This window comes from Lepidochelys kempii, chromosome 1 (assembly GCF_965140265.1).
Source record: "Lepidochelys kempii isolate rLepKem1 chromosome 1, rLepKem1.hap2, whole genome shotgun sequence".
Classification (NCBI taxonomy): domain Eukaryota; kingdom Metazoa; phylum Chordata; order Testudines; family Cheloniidae; genus Lepidochelys; species Lepidochelys kempii.
The window spans coordinates 184,262,155-184,286,873 of NC_133256.1; positions in this window are offsets into that span (position 1 = coordinate 184,262,155).

A 24,719-nucleotide genomic window follows, 5' to 3' on the forward strand; every position below is an offset into this window, starting at 1 on the left:
AGAAAGAAAAAATGGCTTCTGACTACTTTCTTCTAAAATCCTACAAGCAACTTGCCGCAGTTGGATAAACCCTTCTCAGGAACTTCTCTGAACTAGCATCACACATTTCAGAAATCTGTCTTGTTCCACCTTCTACTTAATGAGCCTTTGTAAATGAACTGGTTCTTAAGCTGCTGTTTGTGGGCTACCTGGCACAACCCTCCAATCATCTATTAAAATTAACTTGGACAAAGCACTAGAAAAGGTACTGCAAGGAACCATCCTGCATTGGCAGGAGTTGGAAAATATGACCATCTCTGATTTCTAGGATTCTACCAGAAACCAACCAGCCATACCAACCCCACAAGGTCCAACATGAACACTAGGCTCCAGTGCATTAAGTTTGGGTTGTAGCTTTTAGGGTGGGAGGTTCAAAAGTGCTTAAGTGAATTAGGAGCACAAGTCCCACTGAAAGCCAACAGTATTTGAAAATCCCTCCCTTAAATTCAAAATGGTATGATCTGATCAAGCTAGAAACAAAAGAAAGCATATATAAATTAAGGCTATCCAGCAAGCAACTTGCCACAGTAAAAGACTCCCCCGAAGGAATGTGTCCTCCTTCTCTCTTGGCACTCTGCAGCGAAGAGTGAACTTTTGTCTCTTTCCTTCCCTACTGTAAAAGTCCCAACCTGGTCGCACGACTGAGCAGATATGACTGAATCGGCTCTGATGGGTGGGTTTTAGTTGCCCTGCAATATTTAAGCTCCAAGCCAGACAGCTTTATGAAGTGAGTGACATTTGGTGATGTGGAGAACAATAGAGGAGAAAGAGTCAGAGATGGAGAGAAGAGGAGAATGCATTGAACATGAAAGGATGGGGGAGGGCTAGGGATGGGCAACCGGCAGTGAAAATTCAACACATGCACAAATGGAGTTTGCACAGCCCGGGAAAGTTTGTTCTATGTTCAGACGTTCATTTGTGTAGTGGGGAAACTATTAGGCAGAAGCTGAAGCATCTCTACTATTCTGCTTCACTGTAGCTGAAGAAAGAGCACTCACACCTCTCATGATGGCAGATCTGAATAAATGAAAGGGACCTCTGCCATCACCCTGTGCCTAGTTCTGGCAGCTGGACTCCAAAGGTGGTTTCTAGGGTATGTGTTTGTTGACACTTAAGGCCAGATCTTTTGTAGTTGGCAAACACATTTTTGGGGGAAAGGGAGTGAAAATATTGATTGTTCCCCTCACCTTTCAGCACAGGCATTAGGTATTTAATACTGGGGAGGTTTCTTCTGGTCTTGGCTCACATGACACATGCAGGGCTACATCCTCATCCGATGTCAATCAGTACAGCTCCACTGAAACCAATGGAGTGATGCCAGTTTAAACCAGTCTTTCTCTCTGCAGCCATAGAAATGCAAGCTGCTGGGTTCCCTTGTCTTCCTAGGAGGAAGGTCTTTGCCTAAGCAGGTTTCTCACATATATTCTGTTCCCATAGACTTCAGCCTACTGGGTGAAGAACCCGTCTCTCTCAGCTTGCAAGAGCTCTGGCCCCTTGTGTCTGTCCAGTGATGGATGCCAAGATGGCTTCTTCTCTCTCCTTATATCTGCCCAAATTCACTGTTTTGTCCCCAAACTATAGGCATCGACTACGTGAGTGCTCCAGGGCTCAGGCACCCATGGAAAAAAATAGGGGGTGCTCAGCACTCATGAGCCATAGTGGTTCCTGGGCCCCCTCCCTCAGAGTTTCATACCTGAGGTCTGCTCACAGTGCATGTCCTAGCCCCAGACAGAGCTTGTGTGTGGAACATAATAAATTCTGTGCTGCTCCCAGCTTCTGCCCTTGGGGCAGGGAGTTTCTTTATAAACAGAGGGAGGGTGATTAAGATAACAAAAAGCTTGTCATTAAATTACATTAAGGATCGTTAGATGATCCTGAAAGCATTGCCAGGCACTCCAGTTAAAAGATAGGAAACAAAGGGTAGGAATAAATGGTCCATTTTCAGAATGGAGAGAGGTAAATAGTGGTGTCCCCCATGGGTCTATACTGGAACCAGTGCTGTTCAATATATTCATAAATGATCTGGAAAAAGGGGTAAACAGTGAGGTGGCAAAATTTGCAGAGGATACAAAATTACTCAAGATAGTTAAGTCCAAAGTTGACTGCAAAGAGTTACAAAGTGATCTCACAAAACAGGGTGACTTGGCAACAAAATAGCAGATGAAATTCAACATTAAATTCAAAGTAGTGCACATGGCAAAATATAATCCCAACTTTACATACCAAATGATGGTGTCTAAATTAGCTGCTACCTGTCAAGAAAGATCTTGGAGTCATTTGCAGTACTCTGGAAGCACTATGCTCATTCTCCAGCTTCAGAAGACTTAAAAATTATCTCCAGTCATCAATGGGACAGACGCAACTGAATAATGTAGCTGTCCTTAACATGCATCAAAACCATACCTGGAAACTAGATGTAAATAAGATTGCTGACAGTTTCATCCAGAAAGACGTAATGTCTTTAAATTGGGATGTTAGTGAAGACAGCCTGTAGGTGAGTGCAATGATTGTAATATACTGTAATTCATGATAATGTAATTATGTAGTTCATAAAGTAATTATTAGAATAGTAAAGATACCAGTGATAGACATATTCAATAACTAGAATATGAAAGTATATGTATATGCCAAAAATAGTCTCCCTGCAAAACTGACAGAGCCTCTCCCCACAACACATACACATACTTCTTCAAAAGCACCTACCAGCAAAAACAAAAGACAGCACCTATGCCCCAGACTCAAGATGACCTTGTGCTGTTCTTCCATTCCTGTGGTCCTCCCATCCTCCTGCTGATTTGTATGTAAATAGATCCCCCATTGTTTTTGGTCATACCTTGCTCAATTTAATTGGAGACAGGTAGATAGCTGCCTTCCCTTCTGTTTCTCCCTTTGTTTGGTCACAGGCTTTAAAGCAGGGGTGGGCAAACTTTTTGGCTCAAGGGCCACATCTGGGAATAGAAATTGTATGGTGGGCCATAAATGGTCACAAAATTGGTGTGGGGTGCAGGAGTGGGTGCAGGCTCTGGTTGGTGGTGCGGACTCTGGGGTGGGGCTGGGGATGAGGAGATTGGGGTGTAGGAGTGTGCTCTGGGCTGGGACCGAGGGGTTCAGAGAGCAGGGGGGGTCAGAGCTGGGGGTTGAGGTGTGGGAAGGGGTGCAGGCTCCAGCTGTGGGGGTGCAGGCTCTGGGTTGCAGGAGGATGCTCCAGGCTGGGACTGAGGGGTTCAGAGGGCAGGAGGGGGGTCAGGGCTGGGGCAGGGGGTTGGGGCGCAGGGGGAGGCTCAGGGGTGCCGGCTCTGGGCGATGCTTAGCTCAAGTGGCTTCCGGAAACAGCAGCATGTCCACCCTCCAGCTCCTACACAGAGGCACGACTAGGCAGCTCTGCACACTGCCCTGTCTGCAGGCACCGAACCCTGGGGCTCCCATTGGCCACGATTCCTGGCCAATGGAAGATGCAGGGGTGATGCTTGGGGCAGGGGCAGCGTGCATAATGGATCCCCCTGGCTGCCCCTATGTATAGAAGCTAAAGTGGGGGCCATGCTGCTGCTTCTGGGAACCATGTGGAACAGCCCCCAACCCTGCTCCCCGGCTGGAGCAGGACAAGCCCCAGACCCCGCTCCACAGCAGGAGCTCAAGGGCTGAATTAAAATGGCTGGTGGGCTGGATCTGGCCCACGGGCTGTAGTTTGCCCACCCCTGCTTTAAGGCATATCATCACTGAGTAGCCATAATTCCTCAAATAGCGTTATTACATTTGAAAGGGGTTCCCGGGGTTCAACCTGAACTGTGGGATCACTGAGCCCTCTGTCCCACCAACTTGGGGTATCCCTCACACTGTAATGCTGTTGGCAAGCTACAAACTTCTGGCAGGTACTGTACTTACACAGATATCCATAGGCAGGGACACATCCAACTGAATGGCATGAATGCTTCTCCCAGCCACTCATGAACCACAATAGAGAGGCTCCAGCCAAATCCCCTCCACAGTTCCCCAGTCTTGCACCCCAGAACTGTACCATCTTCCCCTGGTCAGAAGCCTGACCAGTGTAAGTTCATTACCCAGTTTGCCCCTCCCTTGATGTGGAGAGGACACACACCAGCCTTTGTAAACCAAGCTGAGATTTTCCAAGCTTTTCAGCCAAAACACACTGTTTTAGGTAAGATATAAAACAGGATTTATTAGCTAAAGAAAGATAGATTTTAAGTCATTATAAGTAGTAAACATAGAGATCAAAGTTGGTTACCCTAAGAAATAAAATAACTTTGCAGTCTAAGTTCTATACACTAAACAGGATTTGAATCAAATAGTGTCTTGCCCTGATAGATGGTACAAACAGGTTGCAGATGGTACATACAGGTCAGAGAATGTCAATACACAGGCTGGAACTTTCCTCCAGCCCAGGACCATCCTCTGCAATTCAAAATCTTTGCACTCTAGATGTGTTTCCAGGTATTGAGTTGTGGGGGGAGTAAGGCCAAGTCACGATGTCACTTCCCCTCTTTTGTAGTTTCTTCCAGCTTGCTGGAAAGATCTATGCTTGTGACATAGCCAGGGGGTCTGCCCCAATTGGTCAAGCATCCTCCATTGTCTACATGGTCTCTAAGAAGTCTTCTGGGATGGTCACTGGGAGTGTGGATTTCCTTTAATGGGCCATCAGCACATCTGGCTATTCCATTGTTGTACCTGAAAGGCTGGTTGTGGGCGTTCCCAACCTCAACATATTTCAGTAACACACACATAGCAAGACTTCATAACTTCACATACAATCTAACACGATATTAATGTTCAACAGATCAAGACTTTCAAAATGATATCTCACACAGCATACTTTGTACAAAACATATCATAATTATATGACAGTGATGACTATGGAGGTTGCAGGGGGTTGCTCTGAGGTACAGAGTGCCACATACATGTCACAATTACATTAATTACCAATGTGTCATTATCTTTCATAAAATACCTTATTTGATACACTTTTATAACACAGTAATGTTGTATACAATCAGTTGATTCTATTACTTATTTAAGGTTTAGACCTCATCTTTGGTCCAATAAACCACTGAAATGTATTCTCAACGTTCCTTTTCTCCTGCTGGGAAGAGATGCTATGCAGGCTAGAGAAGACTTCATCTAGTGTAGTTGAATTGTTACTGCCGTCTCTTGTTAGCTTGAACACTTTGCTTACCTTTTATGAAAAATGTATCTTCATGGTCTCTGGCTGATGACCAGGCTGCTCAGACAAGCAAATACACGTTCCTTTGTCTAAGGCAGACCATGCTTATGCACTGCTTGCCAAAAACATTTTAAGAACATAATTCTATGCATATCCATAACTCTTTGTAAACATCCCATACATACATCATGTGAGAATATTAATGGTCAGTGAGTTATTAGTTTTCCAGTGATATATTACATGAAACCTTTGGGCATGTATCAGGACAACAGTGTATTAGGTGCAGTGAGTATGTCAGGCTTGACGAGAGTAGTGAACCACAAATGGGCCTCTATGTCACACCACACTAGCATAGATCTCCTCAGTGATGATTCAGCTTGCACTTTTCCCTTTTGCATTGAGTCCATTTGGAACTGACAGCCTACAATGGCATTGGGGGCCCTGTTCCACTAGAGGTGCTGTAACTTATGAGACATAACACCAAGATCCTGACCTGTAGCATCCTAAATACATAAAAACGTCAGGCCCCAATCCTGCATACATGGAGATTGTGTGAAAGCCCAGGATCCGTGCCTTGTTTTAAAAGCTGTATCCCTAGATGGTTTTATGAGTTCAATGGAAAAGTTCCAAAGTTAAACCCACAAATGAAAGGAAAGGTTCCCAGGAGACACTTCCTGATGGCAGGAGCTGCACAGCAGAAGGCTCTTGCTCCAAGCAGAAATTTCCCTACCCCCACTCCACTCAAATACCTCCCCCTTCACCCTCCATTGGTCAACTAGTTACACACAGTGTAACTAATTTAGTCATTTTCCAACCTCCCACCCTGTAAATTCAAATACTCCCTCTAATTTCAATTCCTGGGGAAAGTACTTGCCAAGAGTGGGGAGGACAGGGAGGAGGCTACTGCTAGATGAGCCAAAGGAGAGAGGAAGAGGAAGAGGACTAATGTAGGCTAGGGTCTGACCTGGGAAGGTTCTAAAAACAAGGAAGGTAGTTTTAAGCTGGAGACATTATGCATCATAAAGTAGCAAGAAGGGCAAACCTATATTTTATTTATTTTGCTTTGCTGTTTACTTTTAAACCAGACTGTATTTGGAACAGGGCAATAGCTAACCTTTACATGTTTACACTTTGAGCTGGAGGTGTGATTCCCAGCCCCAGTAGACATACCCACCTAAGTCTCATTGACTAGTGCACTAAAAATTGAATGTAGCTGCAGCACAATTGGTGGAAGGGGCTAGCCATTTCTAGAATGTACCTTTGGCCTCTGATGGGCCTACAGTTGGGGCACCTAGCCCATCCCATCCCCGTGGCTACACTCTGTTTTAAGCACACTAGCTCAAGGAGCGCTCGTGCAAGTACGTCTCCTCACACTGGGAGACGCAGCGCCAGTGTGAAGTGTAAACACACCTTTAATCTCCTCCAGGCAGCAGTGAGAGGAGAGTAGCAAAGTGCTTCTTGCCAGGATCCAAAACTCCTGAAGAATGACTGCAAACTGCCAAACGTGACTGAGAGGCCCGAACCAATATCCCAGATCCAAACACTATGGGAAGATCAGATCTGGGTTCACACATCCTAGCTGGACCCCAGCTCTGTAACAGGATGAACCAAAACCCCAGGTTTAATCACCCCCAGATTTTGGTGAAGCCCAGATCCAGTAAGTGACTTTGTGGCTGGGGTCCATCTGTAGACTAAATCTAGCTGCTGAATTAGCAAGCTCCTTTTGAACCCCTAACACTGTTTTGCATTCACCCTTCGAAATACCCAGGAACCAAATACTCTCTGATTAGTATGAAGAAATATCCACCTTGCAAAATATGGCCAATACCCAAGCTATTCAGCAAATATAATATGCAAATAATCCATCCTCAACATACTACCATCCTGTCACATGGCAAAGATGAGTCCTTTTCATAACTATGGTGTAAGCCATTCAACATGGATCAAAATAAATCACTATATAGTCTCTGGTTTCTTGGACATCTCTGCATTGGAAAGTTCTGCACAGTCTCTTAAACTGGATTCTGCAAAGATTTGTAGCTGAATGCTAGGCCAGATTCTCCAGTTCACTTTCCACTTCACAGTAAGAAAGCAGCTTTAACCCAGCTGCATATGGCTACTGGGGAATTCCTCTTGTGCAGGGGACTCTCTGCCAATGAAAGGCTGGTGGACACAGCATTGCTGCCCTCACCCCTAGCGTGAGGGGATGTAAAGGAGCAGTGCTCCACACCTGATCCTGCAGGTCACGTGGGCTGGAACCTTTGGCCAAGGTGTAAGTTAGGGCAGCTCCTGAAAGAGGGAGCTGCAACTGGCTCCCTGTGTTTTCCCCACCTCCCAGATCTCCACTCAGGCCAAACGCAGTTCAGATAGAGTAGAGAATCAAGGCCTTTACCTTAAATGGGGACCTGTCACCGAGCCAGGCTTCGCCCAGCTCCAAAGCATGTGCTGCATCACCCAGGCTCACACAAGGAGGTTTGTTTCTTAAACAGAGGGTATCAAACAAAAACAGTCTTAACTCCATCCTTGGCCCCAGGATCACGCACCCCTCCCAGGGTCTCTGGTACTCCAGCTCCTGGCAGCTTCCCGGCCTCAGTTAGCTCTGCTCCCTTCCTGAAGCAACAGTTGCACAACTGCTTCCCTGAGCCCTGATCCCCTGGCTCCAGGGACCCACCACAGGCTCACGCTTGCTCCACTCCAGTATGCCTTTCCCTTCCCAGGGCTCAGCCTGACCCCGTCCTTCCTCCCTCAGGTGCTCACTAGCAGCGCTTTATAGGCCCAGGTACAGCCCAGTCCTCTTTAATGAGCTGGATTGGGCTCACCTGCTCTGGGGCGCGGGGCTCAGTCTATCCACAAGGACCAGCTACTCTGTAACAGGACCATAAGGCCTAGGCCTAGGCGACGGCAACTGTGGAGGCACTGTTGTTAAGGGCCAGCACTTTCAAACATGGTTCCTACAGTTAGGCTCCTTAGCTTGTATTTAGGCTCCGGACTAAAAGAATTTCCAAGGTGCTGAGCACCTGCAGCTCCCGCTAGAGTCAATTCTAGAACTAACAGTCCAGCAGTGTCAGCTAAACCAGCCGGAGCAGGGAGGCACTGTAGCCCCGTGCAGGCTGCCTAGAGTAGCTGAGAAGAGCTTTCATTCTGAGTGAGATGTGATGTTACTCTGAGTTGCTCTTTCCTTCTAAAGAAGCAGAAATGTTTCCTGGCCTGGTAACTGAGGCGTTTGTTTGGAAAGGGGTTCTCTTACTTGCCAGGTTGCTGTCCTTTGGCCACTTAGAGAGGATCTGCACAGAGTTCCCCTGCTTTGCTATGACAGGAAGAAGTCAAGTCTCTACTACAGCCCAGTTTTTTTGTCAGAGCACAGCACACGGCCTCCAGTACCTGACTGGGGGATGGGGGAGTGTGGGACTTGCAATTCCAAAAGGATTTCCAGTGCAGACATGATGTCAGGGCAAGGCAGGGCAGCTCTATTGAGCAGCTCAGTTCATGCATGAAGGCAGATTGTGGCATTTATACAGAGAACAACCCTGGATAACTGGACATCTCCCTGTAACAAAGTTATCATCTCCTGATCTGCATAGCTAGAAAGCCGCACATGCTTCCTGTTCTTGTGCTGAACAAACAAATCTTCCAATAAACGCTGAAGGTGAGCATTGTCACGTTCAGACTCCCTCCAAGAAACTGTAGAGGAAATCTTGCTTTTATTTACACCAGAGAAAATCCAGAGCAACTCATTTGAAATATGCCTGTTTTCTAGGGATGTGTCTGAGAGTTCATTCTAGGGACAGCATGAACTAGTGGACTGAGCACAGTGATGGGAGCTGTTGAACTTTAGTCCCACCTGTGCCACCTACTGGCCTCAATAATGTTGTGTGCATATAGCACTTTGCAAATATTAGCTAGGTTTTGTAACCCCCTGTGAAGTAGGCAAATATCACTGCCCCAATCTACAGCTGGAGAATGGAAGCTGAATCTCCGAGATTATTAAAAGACTTGCCAAGTTCACACAGTTCATCAGTGTCAGTCACAGAGAGCTCAGAGAGGCTGTACAAAGTCTGGGTTGTTTAGTGTACAGGACAGGGAGAGAGAGAGGAAATTCCAAACCTAAAGGGAAGAAAAGAGTAGGAGAAGGCTACAAAGGGTCAGTAAGGAGGGAAATTTGGGAGGAGCATAGGCAGCAGGAGGGGATGGCAGGAGAAATGGGAACTGAGTTGTAGGCAGGGGCTAGGTTGTACAGAGCCTTGAAACTGAGGATGAGTGGCTTATTATAGGGACACTCATTTTAAGTTTAAAGGCTGGAATGAAAACAGGCAACAAATAAAGGCATGCAAGGCAAAAGTGTCCATGCTCTCTACGTGTGCCTTTCAGACACTGTTTTATCTGAAAGTCCAGTTCTCCTCTGAAAAGGGGCTGCTAAAATGCCATTGTGGGCTTTCGTGGGTTTTGTCTTTCAGGAGATTTCCAAATCAAACGTATTCCATTTAAAAATAAATGTTTTCTTAACTGTAAGCCCTGCAAGCTCAACCTGAGAAGTAAGAGTCAAGCTGAGAACTTTTTAGCTCCTGCATCAACCCCAATAATATAGATTTGACAAATGGACCATAGTTAACAATCCTATTGATGATTCAAAAGCCAGAAGAAAATACAGTTCACTGTCCAATAGCTTTGTTGACTCTGCATGGCTAGTAGGAATAACTACTTATTTTTGTCACCATTGGAGTAATCAGATATGTCTCTGAATATGTCAGGCTACAGATCTGCTGGGCACAAAGGTGTCTGTTTTATACTGTGCCTTTTCTGACTATTACCATACTTTAAACTTTTTGTTCTCTTAAGAGACTTGCTATTTTATTTTAAAATTAAAAAATGTATTTTTCATTATAAACCGTATATGTCAGTGAGACAGGGAAGTTAAAATGAGAAAATGGGGAGTTCAGTCATCAGATTTATGCATTCACGGCACATCCAAAAAAGTAAGAACCTCTTGTCTAGCTCTTGATAAAGCAGTTAAATTTCCACATTTTCCTTGATTGTTGCTTTCAGTGGGTTATTTTCCATACAAGGATAGTAGGAACAAGGCTTACCTACTTTTTCCTCAGTAAAATTTTTATAGTGGTACCAGCAAAGCAAGCGTTAAGTGCGGGTCTCTGGAAAAAATTAAATTGTTCAGAATCCTCCAGTATATCGCCACCAGGGGGCAATATTTTCTCACATCCACTCTTCACTGTAGCAAAGAGAATAAAAAAATGTTACAGGAAAAGAGTGTGATGTGATCCAATAGGCTTATTCTTTTATGGTTTATCTGACTCCTGCCTTTCTCTTCCCTGGTCCTCATACCACTCAAATTCCTCCTTCTGAAGAAACAAATCTAAGGCCAGCTCTGCCCTAGACACTTTTTTCGATATAGCAATGTTGGCAAGAAGGTGGGTTATTTTGTTTTGCGTTTTTTTACAACATTTCTATACTGGCAAAAGCCCTAGTGGAGACAGAGTTATACTGGCATAACATTTCTTTTATTAATATAGCTTATTTCATTCGGGTGCCTTTATAACCTTTACCAGCAAGCCAACTCTTTTTGAGAATAAGACCCTAGCATCTCTTGAACTCATTGATAGAGTGAATGGACCATTGTGACTTCAGCTGCAGGGTACTCAGCACTTCAGAAGTCCTGCCCCTTTCACATAGGTGTCTTAATATGGATTTAGGTAACTAATTTGAAGTACCCAAGTTTGAAAATGCTCACCTAACTCTCTAATCCAGGAAGAGACCAAGTCCAAGAGGTGTGTAGTTGCTAAGAATCTCTCTATGGTATATTTTACTCCCCTTTCATTTCTCCATTGGTGGAACATTGTGACAAAGCCTGGATTAAATGTAATACTGAAACTTAGTAATGTTTTAAAAATAGACCTGTGTGTTTCCAGAAATGCAGCCCCGTGCATCTAAACAGGCTAGTCCCACTGCTGTGGTGATCTGGTTAGAAATTCTGTTCTCAGAGAGCTGTCAAGTAAGGGGTTAAAGAAGAATGAAAAAAGGCACATGAAAAGCAGTGTGTGCAGAGGTTAGAATAGGAGACTGAAATCTATTTCAGGCCTTGTCACTGACTAGATGTTATTGTGAGGCAAGTTGCTTTCCCATCAACTGCAAGCCTTGGAATCTCATGATTCACAGGGCCAAATTTGAAGTTTATGCTTAAGGAAGTGTATGTTAAACATTGGTAAGAGGGCGTAGGGGTGGGCAAGGAGACAAAGTTGATGTAACTCAGACATCAAGAAGCCAGAAGGAGATGTACATTAAATGAGAGGGTGGCCTATGTGTACGTACACCATCTCATGCTCGCCTTTCTGTTGCTGCACTCCTCTTCTCTGGCCCCTCAGTTTACACTCAGTGGGATGAATTCAGAGGTGAAGCATCAGGGGGAGAGTAAAAGTTACATGTTAGTGTTACTAAGTACATATAAGAACAGGAGTCTATACTGATGTAAGCTACAGTTAGGGAGCTGACTGGCTCAGATTCCTCTCTGCCCTATAGACTATTGGCTCATAGCCACCATTGAGATTCTCTCAGGAAAGCTGGATCAGCCACTGCTGTGGGTTGTGCTGTATCATATCTGTTCCCATGTGGGGGGAGATGTTTGCTGCTCTTCTAACCCAGGTAAAGCATGCCCAGGTACACCTGTGATGGGGGTATGATAAATCATTAAGATGGTAATTCATCTCTCTGTGCCTCAGTGACCCACTCAGTAAAATAGGAGATAATATTTCCCTACTTCATGGGGCGGGGAGGAGAGGGGGGTGTAAGGAACGTCTGTGTTTATTTCATTAAGATTTGTAAAATGATTTGAGATCCTCATATGCAAGATGCTAGAGAAGGACAAAACACTGGACTGATCAGAACAAGTTTTAACCCTGGAGACTTCCTGGGTTACCTCTTGTAGTGGGCTTTGCCTGGGGACCAGCAGGCATGATGATTAGGCCACAGCCAAACAGTCTCTCCAGCCCAGGGGGAGCCCAGTGGCCAAATCACAGTTCATCCCCTTCCCCTCAGAGTGCCTGAAGAGGCCGAGGGAGAGGGGAAAAGTAGGTGGGCCCAGACCCTCCCTCTCCACTGGCTCCTGGCCCAGTGCCCAAAGAGAGGCAAGGGGTGGCTCAGTCCTTTCCCTCCTCCAAATCAGCATCCCCTGGGCCACTTCCTACCTTCCCTGTTCCTCTTCAGTTTGGGGCATGGCCTCAGCCCTCTGCATATGCAGTCTCAGCAATTCAAAGCCTCAGCTTGGGTGGTGAGAGAAGGCGGGAGGGGCTTCCCAGCTCACTCTTAGAGTCCAGTTGTTCCCCTGGTCAGGGAACAGGATGGGAGGTGGGGGGGTCAGACCCCCAGCCAAGTCTTATTCACAGGCCCAGTTCTTCCCCTGGAGCTCACTCTGTCTAAGCAGCTAGAGCCTGTCTGCCTCCTTGCAATCAGTCTTTCTCCCTCCACTTGCCCACCAGAGTTCCCTTTTAAGCAGGTCCTCCATAGGGAGGATGCCTGGAAGCAGCTGAGGGGCAGGGCTTTCTTGGCCCAAAACTGTTCTTTCCCTTTCTTGCAGGACAAGGCTCACACCCAAGACCACCAGGTCTGTCACTGAGGCCACAATCATGATGAAATCCGGAATAAACCTCATCTAATGGCTCACAAGGCCCAGAAAGCATCATATCGGCCTCTTCATGGTAGGTTTGGAGCATTCCACTAGAGCTTGGACCATTCCCATCAACAGGCAAAGGCACACTCTCCTCATTATATACCCAAGGTCCGTTACCTCTTGATTAGCTAGATGGCATGTAGTGGGGTTACCTATGAGTCCCGCACTTCTGAGGGCTTGAAAGACTGTTGTGACATATTCTAAATGCTCATTCCAGGACTTGCTATCAATGACAGCGTCAAAGTATGCAGCTGCAGCCTGGTCATGAAGCTGAAGCGACTCGTCCATGAATCTTTGGAAGATGGCTGCTGCGCTACATAGGCCAAACAAACAGGATAGTGTTGCCTGATCTATTGATTAGGTTATTGATTTAGTCTGCCCAAACAGCACTGTCATTTGGTAGGTCCTTTTTCCAAGATCAGGCCCAGTATTATTAGAATTACTACTCTGGGAGCCACGTGGAGCACGGGAGTGACCACAACACTCATACTCAGCACAGGCCTTCTGTAACTATAAACGTTTTATTATTACAATTAGCCCAACAAGTAAAACAACCCAAACAAGAAAAGTGAGATAATACAGCACTGTTAGGATTACCCAGGCATTACAGGTATATACTCATTCTATCACTGGGGAGAGCTCTAACAGTTGAGACAGATCTTAGTCCGACTCTGGCATGCTGATGAAAATGTCCAACGGCTGTACCTGAGACCAGATATTTTATAGGCCTTGATGTCCCTCATGCATATGAATACATGGCTTTTCCCTCCTTTATCATATTTTAACTTCCTCACCCTCATAATATTGGGGTGTCATTAGCCCATAGTTAGTACATTAATTAGGCAAAGCTTATTAACATATACATCTGTTGGATTACTGTGGTTACCTGCGGTTGAGCATCTGCTGATATTCCCCTCCAACATAAAGTCTTATGCCATCTTGTGACTTAAGATCTCTGTTAGTTTACTTACTTATGCTAACTTATTGAGCAAACTCCTTCTCAGGCAATGAGGCCTTATACTTACACTAACTGCTTAAGCTATTCTTATAGGTCTTCCCCTGTAGGTCTCATGGGCTCATACTATCAGTTCCTTACCCCTTTATCGTATGATTACTGCATGGCTACAATAGTCTTAAGTTGATACAAGCCAAATGGTATGTAGAAATCTGTCTTTTCTTGGGACTCCAGGCTTAAGGGGATCTGCCAGTAACCCCTGATCAGGTCAAGAACAGTGATATACCTGATTTCCCCTAACCTCTCTAACAACTTGTCAACCCTTTGCATCAGGTAGGCATCTAATTTGGACACTGCATGACCTTCTGGAAATCTATGCAGAAACTGGTTGATCCAGCCTGTTTAGGTACCAACACTATAGGGTTTTGCCACTCACTATGTGACTCCTTGACTATCCTGAGGTCTAATATAGCTTGCCTTTCCTTCTGTACTGTTTCCCCCATGTGTCAGCAATGGCCAAAAGTTCTCTCTCACCTTTATCCCTGGTTTGGTCTCTATGTGATGGAACACTGGGGGGGTCTGTCCTGGAACTGTGGAAAAGACTGGGCAAATTTTTGGATCTGCTGCTTTTGTTCCACCTTCAGCTTTTCTCCCACCGGGACATGGTTGGAGCTGGGGGTTAGAAACTGCAAGTTGCAGTTCTGGGGGAAACAGCCTTACGAGGAGCCCGTCTCAATCTTTCTAGACATTTAGCAGGTTGACATAATACACCTTAGTATCTGTTCTCTTGCCTCATAGTTTACTGCTCCGATTTGTCTCATTATTTCAAAGGTGCCTAGCCATCTGATCAACACTTTGGATTCTGAGGTGGGAAGAAGTAGCAGCATCCGGGCTTGTGGCTGGAACTCGTGGACATGGTACCCTTGTTGCATGCTTGTGCTTGTCCCTGTTGCACCTTGACTAGATTCTCTCGCAAACTCACCTCAGGTCTTTAACTTCTCTCTCAGTCGTAGCAGATAATGTACCAAGTTTGTGGCCTTATAATGACATTCCTCCCATGTCTCCTGAAGGAGTTCTAGTATTTCCCTCAGCTGTCTCCCATGTACTAATTCAAATGGGGAGAACCCTGTCAATGCCTGAGAGATTTCATGGACATTGAACAGGAGTGACAGAAGTAATTGGCCCTGCTGGCAAGGTTCCAAGGCTATGAACTTCTGCAGCATACTTTTCAAGGTCTTATTAAATCTCTGTACCAGCCTGTCAGACACCGACAGGCTTAAGGCTTTTATCTTCAACAGGCTACACAGTTTAGGCTTGCATAAGTTTGGATATAAAGTTGGTGCCCTGATCAGGGATTGTCTGGGTGGGGATCCCTTGGGAAACAAACACTTTTATAAGCTCTGTGGAGCAGAGCGGGATCACTTCAGGGTACCGTGTGGCATCGTCTAATATGACTCTCATGTGATGGAACCCTGCAGCACTCTTTTCCAAGAGGCCCACCATGTCCATGCCAATACTTTCAGGTGGGGTCCCTACCACAGGCAGGAGTATCAACCGGGTCTGGGGTAACTTCCCTTCACTCGCCCACTGGAGTTTTGGGCAGGAAGTGCACTACTCTCATACCTCCTGGTGGTCATCTCACCACGAAGAACAAAGTGACACTTGGTTAAATGTTGTCTCTCGATCAAGGTGTCCCCCATAGGGTTTGGAGTGTGCCAGGCATAGTATTTCCCTGCATTACTTCTTTGAGATAAGCAGTTGCATTTTAACCTTCCCTGTTTGGTGGTCCTTCTCCACTCTAGACATTTTCTCTCCCTGTAGCTCAAAATGTGGCCATTGTTTCAGTAATCAAGGATCTGCCACTGTACCATTGACCTGGGCCAGCTGTTTGTCCCAATGTCAGGGTATTTCTTTGTTCTTCCACAAAATCTCCATTGTCCTAAAATATGTCGTTAGCTACTGCTCACTTAATTTCTCCTGACATTTGTCCCCCGTGAGGAAAGTCTGTCCTCCGGGGGCTGATGTTCCTTCACCTAGGCCTTCCTCCTTGCCTTCAGCTGCTAATGCTCATGGCTCCACCATCTCCCCATCCCTAGTGTCGCCGCTGTGCTCTCCCAGGGGCTCCCTGTTCATGGACTTCATCTGTCTCTGAAAAAAAACAAAAAAACAACAATTCCAATCTCATCCAGTTATGAGAGGATACGTGAGGTTCAGGGCTACCCCCATGCATATCTCCTCAACACAGCTCCGCAACGTCAGCAGCACCTTCTTCATGGGGTAAGGGCACATAGCCCCAAGAATGCACTGAAAATAGATGGTGCCAAAGGGAATCATTTCAGGCCCTGCCAGACTCACCCTCATCAGAGTCTGACAGCACCCCAGGCATATCAGTCATTGTGCATGCATGCCATTGACCCATAGGGGCACTAACAGTTTCGTTGGAACACACTTACAGGCCCTCGATTCAGCCACCTATACTTGGCCATAGAGGCAGTCCATGTATGGGCAGTCATGGTGGAAGTGTGCTGGCTCCAAGCACACAAAGCAAGTCCTTGTCACTAAAGAAGGCCCTGCCTGGGCTCCTGTAGCTCCTGCCAGTCTCAGGGAAAGGCTGTGCCCCCAAGGTTCCCTGAACTTCTTAAGGCCTGGTTCTGGCAGGGATGCATTCCCCCTGCCAGTTTTGATCAGCTACTCTATCCTTGTTGGATCCATGTAGCCATGTCCTTCTAGCTCCCCCCTTTCTTGCTCTCCCTTCCATCACCTGGGTTCGTTGAGGTGGGACTGGACCAGCCTGAGGGGTCTCTGCCATGGGACTCACAGGGAACTGGTAATATTCACCTAAGGTTACAGCCTCAGAAATGGCTTCAGCATGGTGGCACATCATCCACTCCCGTTCTCCAGCCAGGAGAATCTGTGTGAACTATTCCAAGACAATTCTTTTAGCTACTTGAACTATCTTCTCATCAGGAGGGAGCCACCAACAATGATGTTCTCTTGAGCACGGGGTCACCGCCCATGCTGGTGCCCCGAATATGAATCTTTCCCATCAAAATCACTGGTAGTATGTCTCAGTAGAAATATGAAAGGCATCTAGGATGGTCTGGGATAGTCTTGTGCAGCCATTGCATTGAGACCCTGGTTCTCTGCCTCGACTATTCCTGTCAAGTAGGGTGCAAGCAGAGTGGCCCAGCTCTCTGTGGACCAACAAGTCGCCATGGCAACCCTTTCAAAGAAATGGACCAGGAAAGCCTCCAGGTCATCCCCCAGATTCCATTTTTTGGTTAGGTTCGTTGGAGGACTTGGGGCCAAGGTCACCTGCTGCTGAACTCCCCAGTGTACTCTGGGGCTGAAACAGCATGGCCATCTGCTGCACCAGTTGTTGCTTTTGTTGTCAGCCCACTAATGCCCGGATATGTTTTGCTGCTGCAAGGCTTGATGCTGTTGCTGGGCTGCCAGCTGCTGCAGCAATTGGGTCTGGTGCTGCAATTGTTGTTATTGCTGGTCCATCACTCATTTCCACAGCTTGTCCAAATCCATCTTTAGTTCGCTCTCCCCCTTTCCTAGCTTGCCCACTTTCTCCACCACTTTGTAGCAGGCTTTGCTTGGGGGCCAGAAGTCCTAGTGATCAGACCACAGTCAGACAGTTTCTCTGAATCTTGGGATGGCTCTTCCAGGCAGCCTGGGGGCCCAGCATCCAAGTCTCAGTTCATTTCCCCGTCCCACCCCCTGAGCCCTCTGGAGTTTTTCAGGTAGCCGATGGATGGGGGAAGTGTAGGGGGACCCGAGCCCTCCCTCTCCACTAGGTCTTGGCCTAGTGTCCAAGGGAAGAGAGGCTAGGGTGGCTCAGACCATGTCTACACTAGCGTGCTGACAGCAACACAGCTATACTGATGCAGCTGTGCTGTTGTTAAGATCGCTCATGGAGCCGCTCTATGCCGATGGGAGAGAGTTCTCCCATCGACATAATTAAACCACCTCAATGGGCGGCGCTAGCTACGTCAGCGGGAGACATTCTCCAGTCAGCATTGTGCACACTACCACTTATACCAGCGAAACTTATGTCATTCAGGGGCGTGGTTTTTTCAGACCCCGAGCGACATGCGTTTTGCCGACATAAGTGGTAGTACAGACATGGCCTTAGTCTCTTATGGCTTGTGCTCCACATTAGCCTCTCCTGGGCTGCTTCCTACCTTCCCTGTTTTCCCTTCAGCCCTCTGCTTACAGACTCAGCAGTTCAAAGCCTCAGCTTGGGGATGCGGAGTTCCCAGCTCACTTCTGAGAGTCCACTTGTTCCCCAGGTCAGGGAGCAGGAGGGAAAAGTGGGGGTGGGGGGAAAGCAAGCCTCCAGCTGAGTCTTACTCACAGTCCTGGTCCTTCCCCTGGAGATTGCTCTGTCTCAGCAGCTACAGCCTGTCTGCCTCCTTGCAGCCAGTCTCTCCTTCATTCTCCCTCCACTTGACTGCTCCCTTTTAAGTAGGTCCTTCAGAGGGAGCATGTCGGGATGCTGCTGAGGGGCCAGGCCTTCTTGGCCCAATATTGTTCCACCACTCCTTTTACCTTAGCTTGGGCCCGTAAACGCCATCACAACTCGTCATCCCACAGGTGCTCAATGACTCTCCACCCCCTAAGAGTTCCAGTCACTGTGGCTCGCCCTGACACCTACACCTCTTCTTCCTTCCCACCTCTTTTTTCCCCCACTCTTCTCCTTCTCTACCTGTCTTCTCCCTCTTCTCACACCCTGCCATTGACTGATGGCTAAGCGGGGAGATCAGAATCTCAGGGGTGTTGTCACTCCCCTCTCCACCTTGTCCTCTGTTCATTCCTCAGTTTCCATGCTGCAGTGTTAAAAGTTGTGCAGCAGAGGTGAGCTACACAGAGACATGCATATTCCAGCTATAGTGACTCTTAGGGGGAGTGATACCAAAAGCCTGACTGGGGCGATGAGGGTGGTAGAAGGGAGCAGAGTTTGGGGCTTTCCCTGTTTTCTTGGTCCCGAGAGAGAAACAGATCTTGCCCCCTGCACTGTGAGACTCTGGCCGAACCTGACTTCCCACTTCTCACAGCAGAGTGTGTTCCCAGCAGCTGGCTGGCTCCCTCCAGGGAGGACATCCGTGGGGACTGTTCCTGTTTCCCTACCCTTCCAGCCACTTGCCTTCCTGAGCCTGATATGATTGTTTGTTGGGGCATAGCACAAAGATGCCAGCAAGGAACGGAAGCCTCTCATGCTTCAGCAATTTATTAAAAAGAAAAGGTTATTGAACTTGGACGTCGTTGAGCCTGTGGTTCTCTTTTCCTGACCTGGGAGTTAGCCCATTCACAGACAATTTGTCCGTCTAAAGGGGACAGGCATTCTCTGGCCCCTGAAACAACCTCCTTTTACATGAATGTACTGGCTGTGGGGAAGGGGAGGGGGACGTGTTTAGGTGTGCAACACTGCCCTCTGCTAATATAGTGGCAGCCTTATGTGTTATATGGCTTCACCCACCCACATACACTAGCCCAGAGGTGGGCAAACTACGGCCCGCGAGCCACATCCAGCCTGCGGGACCCTCCTGCCTGGCTCCTGAGCTCTCGGCCAGAGAGGCTACCCCCGGCCCCTCCCCCCACCATCCCCTCTCCCCCACAGCCTCAGCGTGCCGCGCTGCCAGCACAATGCTCTGGGCGGCCAGGCAGCGCAATTGTAGAGCCGCAGCCTGACCCGCTGCTCTGGGTGGCATGGCTATAGTGCCGCTAGCCACCCGTGCTCCAGGCAGTGTGGTAAGGGGGTAGGGAGCAGGGAGGGTTGGATAGAGGGCAGGGGAGTTGGGGGTGGTGGTCAGGGGGCAGGGGTGTGGATAGGGGTCTGGGCGGTCAGAGGGCGGAGAACAGGGGGGTTGGATGGGGCAGAGGTTCTGGGGGCAGTCAGGAAGGAGAGGAAGGGTTGGATGGGGCGGCAGGGGGCAGTCAGGGGTGGGGGGTCCGGGGGTGGTCAGGGGACAGGGAGTAGGGGGTGATGGACGAGGCAGGAGTCCCGGGGGTTGGATAGGGGGTGGCGGCCGGGCCATGCCTGGCTGTTTGGGGAGACACAGCCTCCCCTAACCGGCCCTCCATACAATTTTGGAAACCCAATGTGGCCCTCAGGCCAAAAAGTTTGCCCGCCCCTGCACTAGTCCTACCAATCAAAGTGACACTGGCCCAGTTGCTGGAGCAGTGGGAGCTTGATGGGGTCCGGTACATATCATTTTGCCAAGGGATCCACAAATACTAAGGCCCCCCATGACTGTTCAGAATTCACCAGGGCATGTGCAAGCACTTATCAGCTTGTGTCACTTTCCAGTGTCCGGAGCCCTGAAAAAGAGGACCCAAATCCCAATCATAATGCCAGCTACTGGAGATTCTCCTTTAGCTGATGAAGCAGAAGGTCCAGAGTGCTATTCTCCGTGCTGTGTGCTATTATCCAATAGCTGACCTCAGTGATGGGTACATCATGCAGCTACGGATGTTTTTTTATGTCCCTTCACATGGGACACCATCATGTGCTCTTGTATGAAGGCAAATATCCTTCCACAGTACAGCTGTAAAGTGTTTACTTGTTCCCCCTATTTATATCTATGTCCTCGTCACAATCCCTTTCCATGCTGTACTCAGCTAAGTTTGGCCTGAACAGGAGACCGTAAATATGGAAAGCATTTAATTCTCTGACAGCTCTTCACAATCCATCAATTCCAAAACCTTTCCCCATCCCATCCTCTCTTCTCTTTGCTCCCTTCTCTGTCAGATTAAGAACAGTGCTCCTGTTTTCTAGTCCAAAAGCGTGGTCCCCCTAATGGCATGACATAAATAAGAACTTAAAAACAGCCATAATGGGTCCTCTCTTCTATATCCTGTCTTCTGACAGTGGCTAGTGCCAGATGCTTCAGAGGGAATTAACACAACAAGGCAATTTCAAGTGATCCATCCCTGGTCATTGAGTCCCAGCTTCCAGCAGTTGGAGGGACACCCAGAGCATGGGGTTGCATAAGGATGCCATTTTGTCTCTAACTGCTTCTTTTATTCTGCTCTCTAGCCATGGTCACATTTTCTGGTCCTCTGTTTTTTTGTTGTTTTTTTTTAATTTGGAATATACATTTAGTTTGAGTTGCTACTGTAGCATTTTTAAATAGTCTCAATGCAGTTTGCAGGCATTTCACCCTTGTAACTGTTCTTTCTAATTTCCATTTAAGTAGCCTCCTTATTTTGGTGTAGTTCCCCTTTTCGAAATTAAATGCTACTGCAGTGGGTTTCTTAGGAATTTTTCACCATACAATTATGTTAAATTTAATTAGATTATGGTCACATTTACCAAGCAGTTTAGCTATATTCACCTCTTGGAGATCCTGTGCTTACAACTAAACCAAGAATTGCCTCTTCACTTGTGAGTTCCAGGAGGCAGTCATTTATAGTGTCTAGAAATTTTCTCTCTGCATCCCCTCCAGAGGTAACATATACCCAGTCAATATAAGGATAGTTGAAATCCCCCATTATTATTGCTTTTTCTGCCTTTGTAGCCTCTCTAATCTCCCTGAGCATTTCACAATCATTATCACTATGCTGGTCAGGTGATCAATGGTATACTCCTACTGCTATACTTACTATTCAAGCATGGAATTTCTCTCCATAGAGAGTCTATGGTACAGTTTGATTCATCTAAGATTTTTCTTTATTTGACTCTATTCTTTCCTGCACATATAGTGCTACTCCGCCCCCTTTGTAAGATTTGCAACCTTCACACCCAGCAGGCAATTTACCATAAGCTTCTCCTGGTCATTGCAAACCCAACTATCCATATTTCTAATAATCAAGTCCCCCATTACTATTGCCTTGCTGGTGTTCCCTCCCCAGGAGGGATATCCTCAGAGCAAGAAGATACCAGGACATTATCTGGAAGGAGGGTCCCAACTATGGGATTCAGAGTAGCAGCCATGTTAGTCTGTATCCGTAAAAAGAACAGGAGTACTTGTGGCACCTTAGAGACTAACACATTTATTTGAGCATAAGCTTCCGTGAGCTACAGCTCCGATGAAGTGAGCTGTAGCTCACGAAAGCTGATGCTCAAATAAATGTATTAGTTTCTAAGGTGCCACAAGTCCTCCTTCACTACGGGATTGTTTCCCTTTGCTCCAGCTTGATGTTCTCCTTCCCTGAGACTTTCATCCTCCTCAACAGCATGGAGGCTGTCAGATTGGGGGTGGGACCACTCTACTGTGTCCCAGAAAGTCTCATCTGTATTCTTCTCTGTCTCCCTTATCTCCTCCATTTCAGTCATTTGGCCTCAAGTGCCCTACTGTGTTGCTAAGGGCCATGAGTTGCTTATAATTCATGTGCACACCTGCCACCTGCCCACAAGGCAGGTAATCATACATGCTGCATTCAATGAAATAAACTGGATAGCCCCCACTCTGCTGCAGACTTCTGCCTGCAGAAACAAACATATTTGTTTTTTAACTTTTGCATGATTTTTTGCTTTTGTGTTTATTTTTGTGAGATTACTTATTGGCCCAAATTTGGAGCATGTTTGTTAGGTGTATTGGGATTGATTTGGATTTTTTCTTCTCTCTCTCCTCCCCTCATGTTTCTTTTCTAGGGGGCTTTTCTGGCATCCTTTTAGTAGTTAGCTTAGCCTGTAGGCTTCCTCCCCCCGCCACTGAACTCTCACTGCAGCCAAACTGTCCTGACCTTGGTAGCTCACACTGTTGCATGTCTCTCTTACTCTGCACCAGGGTTCTCTCTGCTTGAGAGCTGGACCTGGAAGGAATGCTTCCCACACTCCCTCACACAACTCCTGTTGGCTAGCTCCTCTGGTCACTTAGGAGCTCGCTTGTTAAACCCCTGCTCTCCATGTGTTAGCCCCACCCCCTTGCAAAGGGATCCTGAAGGGGTTATGGATCAGGCGAGAGCCTTGTTGGTAAGCTCTCAGCCCAGCCTAGCCCCCAGAACATACCACGCTGTAATCTTCAAACAAACAACAGACAAACTCACCCCAAGGATCATGTCATCTCTCCTCCTTCACCTTGAGAACTCCCTTGCAAAACTACCCTGTCTGATGTTCCTGTTCAGAAGCTCCTCTGATACCAAACCTGATACCATAGCTTATCTAGCAGTTTGGGTGAAGACCAGAACTGCCAGAGCCATCTCCTCACTTCTGTGGAAGTCATGAGTGATTTTAGAAGTATGCATTTGTTGCCATGGTGTAGTTTGAAAGGCTTAATTCTATGCCTCTCCATTTAAGTCAAAGGGAATTGTGGGATGATATCTTAGGGCTTAAAACATTTTCACAACACACGCAAAGCAAGGGGATTCAAGGCAGGACATTCATACATCTCAGAAGCCGTATAATCAGCTTGGAATTCTACCATGCTATTGCTCCTTCCCATAAGTCATGAATCCACAGTCCTAGAGAGGACAGCAAATAAGTGCCCAGACTCTGCCTCTTTGGGAATGGCAGGTGGCTCTTGGAGCATTCACTAACAAAAAATCCTCAGTGTATATTTTCAGGAAATAAACAAACCTATTTGCTCCATTGGTATGAGACCCTGGGTAAGATTCATCCTACCATACTCTGAAGAGTGCTGAATTGTTTGTCCATTCCATCAGCATACACCTTCTCACCAACAATAGCAGGCATAAGTGTCAGTATGTGGAAAGTCTTGCTGATAGCTAATCCCCCAATATCAACACCCTGCAACCCATTTACTGTAAAAATAACTCATTCCCTTTCTCACAGCACCTACTTCCCCTCTTTCAAGGAATAGAATAAAGGGAAGAGAGATTGGAGAGCAAGCAGTGGCCTCCCTTTCTCACATTTCCTTACAATGAGAGAGAAGTGGGCCCCAAATCCTCCCTATCCAACCTCCCATCCTGAAATCTCAGAGTGCTTGCCTACTTCCTCTGCAGTCCCCATTCTGTGCTTGAGCTGCATCTGTTCTATTGATAAACAAGAGGCTTTATTCTCATGACAGTTGAACCAGCATCGTTCATGAGCACTAAAATTCATCCCTTAAAAAAAAAACCCCTATCAAGCAAACACCTCCCAGTGCTTTTCACGAGCCATGCTACAGAAACCCCAAGGCTGCCTAGCAATCGGTCACAACTCTGCAAAGTTCAGCAGCTGGAAAGGCAGCTGGACATGAGCACAATAACTTTAGTAACGTGAGGCAAAAATCAAACAGACATTTGCCACAAAAATTCACTACTGGCAAATGAGACATAAGAGACTAGTACAGTGGCTCTCAAACTGTTTTACTGGTGACCCTTTTCACATAGCAAGCCTCTGAGTACGACCCCCCCTTAAAAATTAAGAACACTTTTTATATATTTAACAACATTATAAATGCTGGGGGCAAAGCGGGGTTTGGGATGGAGGTTGACAGCTCGCAACCCCCCCATGTAATAACTTTGCGACCCCCTGAAGGGTCCTGACCCCGAGTTTGAGAACCCCTGGACTAGTATGTGGTTTGAAAGAGTTACGGACAAGACTGCAAAAGGGGAGGTGTGAAGAATGTGGTAGGTCAGGGAACTGGTATTACTGAGAAATCAGAGCAGCAAAGAAAACCAGGAGCAGCAACCAAAACAGTAACATGGACATGACCAAAGGCAGCCCACAGAGAGCTACAACATTATCCATGGTTCCTTCAACTGTAATACAGAAGTGTGCCCTGCCAAGAGGCTGTCGGGAGGGCCCAGGGTTTCTCAGACCAGAGAATACTGAACATTGGAACCTGTACTCTCTACAGCTTGCACTGTTCTGTTCAAGATGAAGGTGGCTGCAATCTTCTTTATTCTATGCAAATTGAGTGGCAGATTGCAGCTCCTGGCAAGTTGCCAATGTGGCCTACAGCTGGGCAAAATTTGTGTGG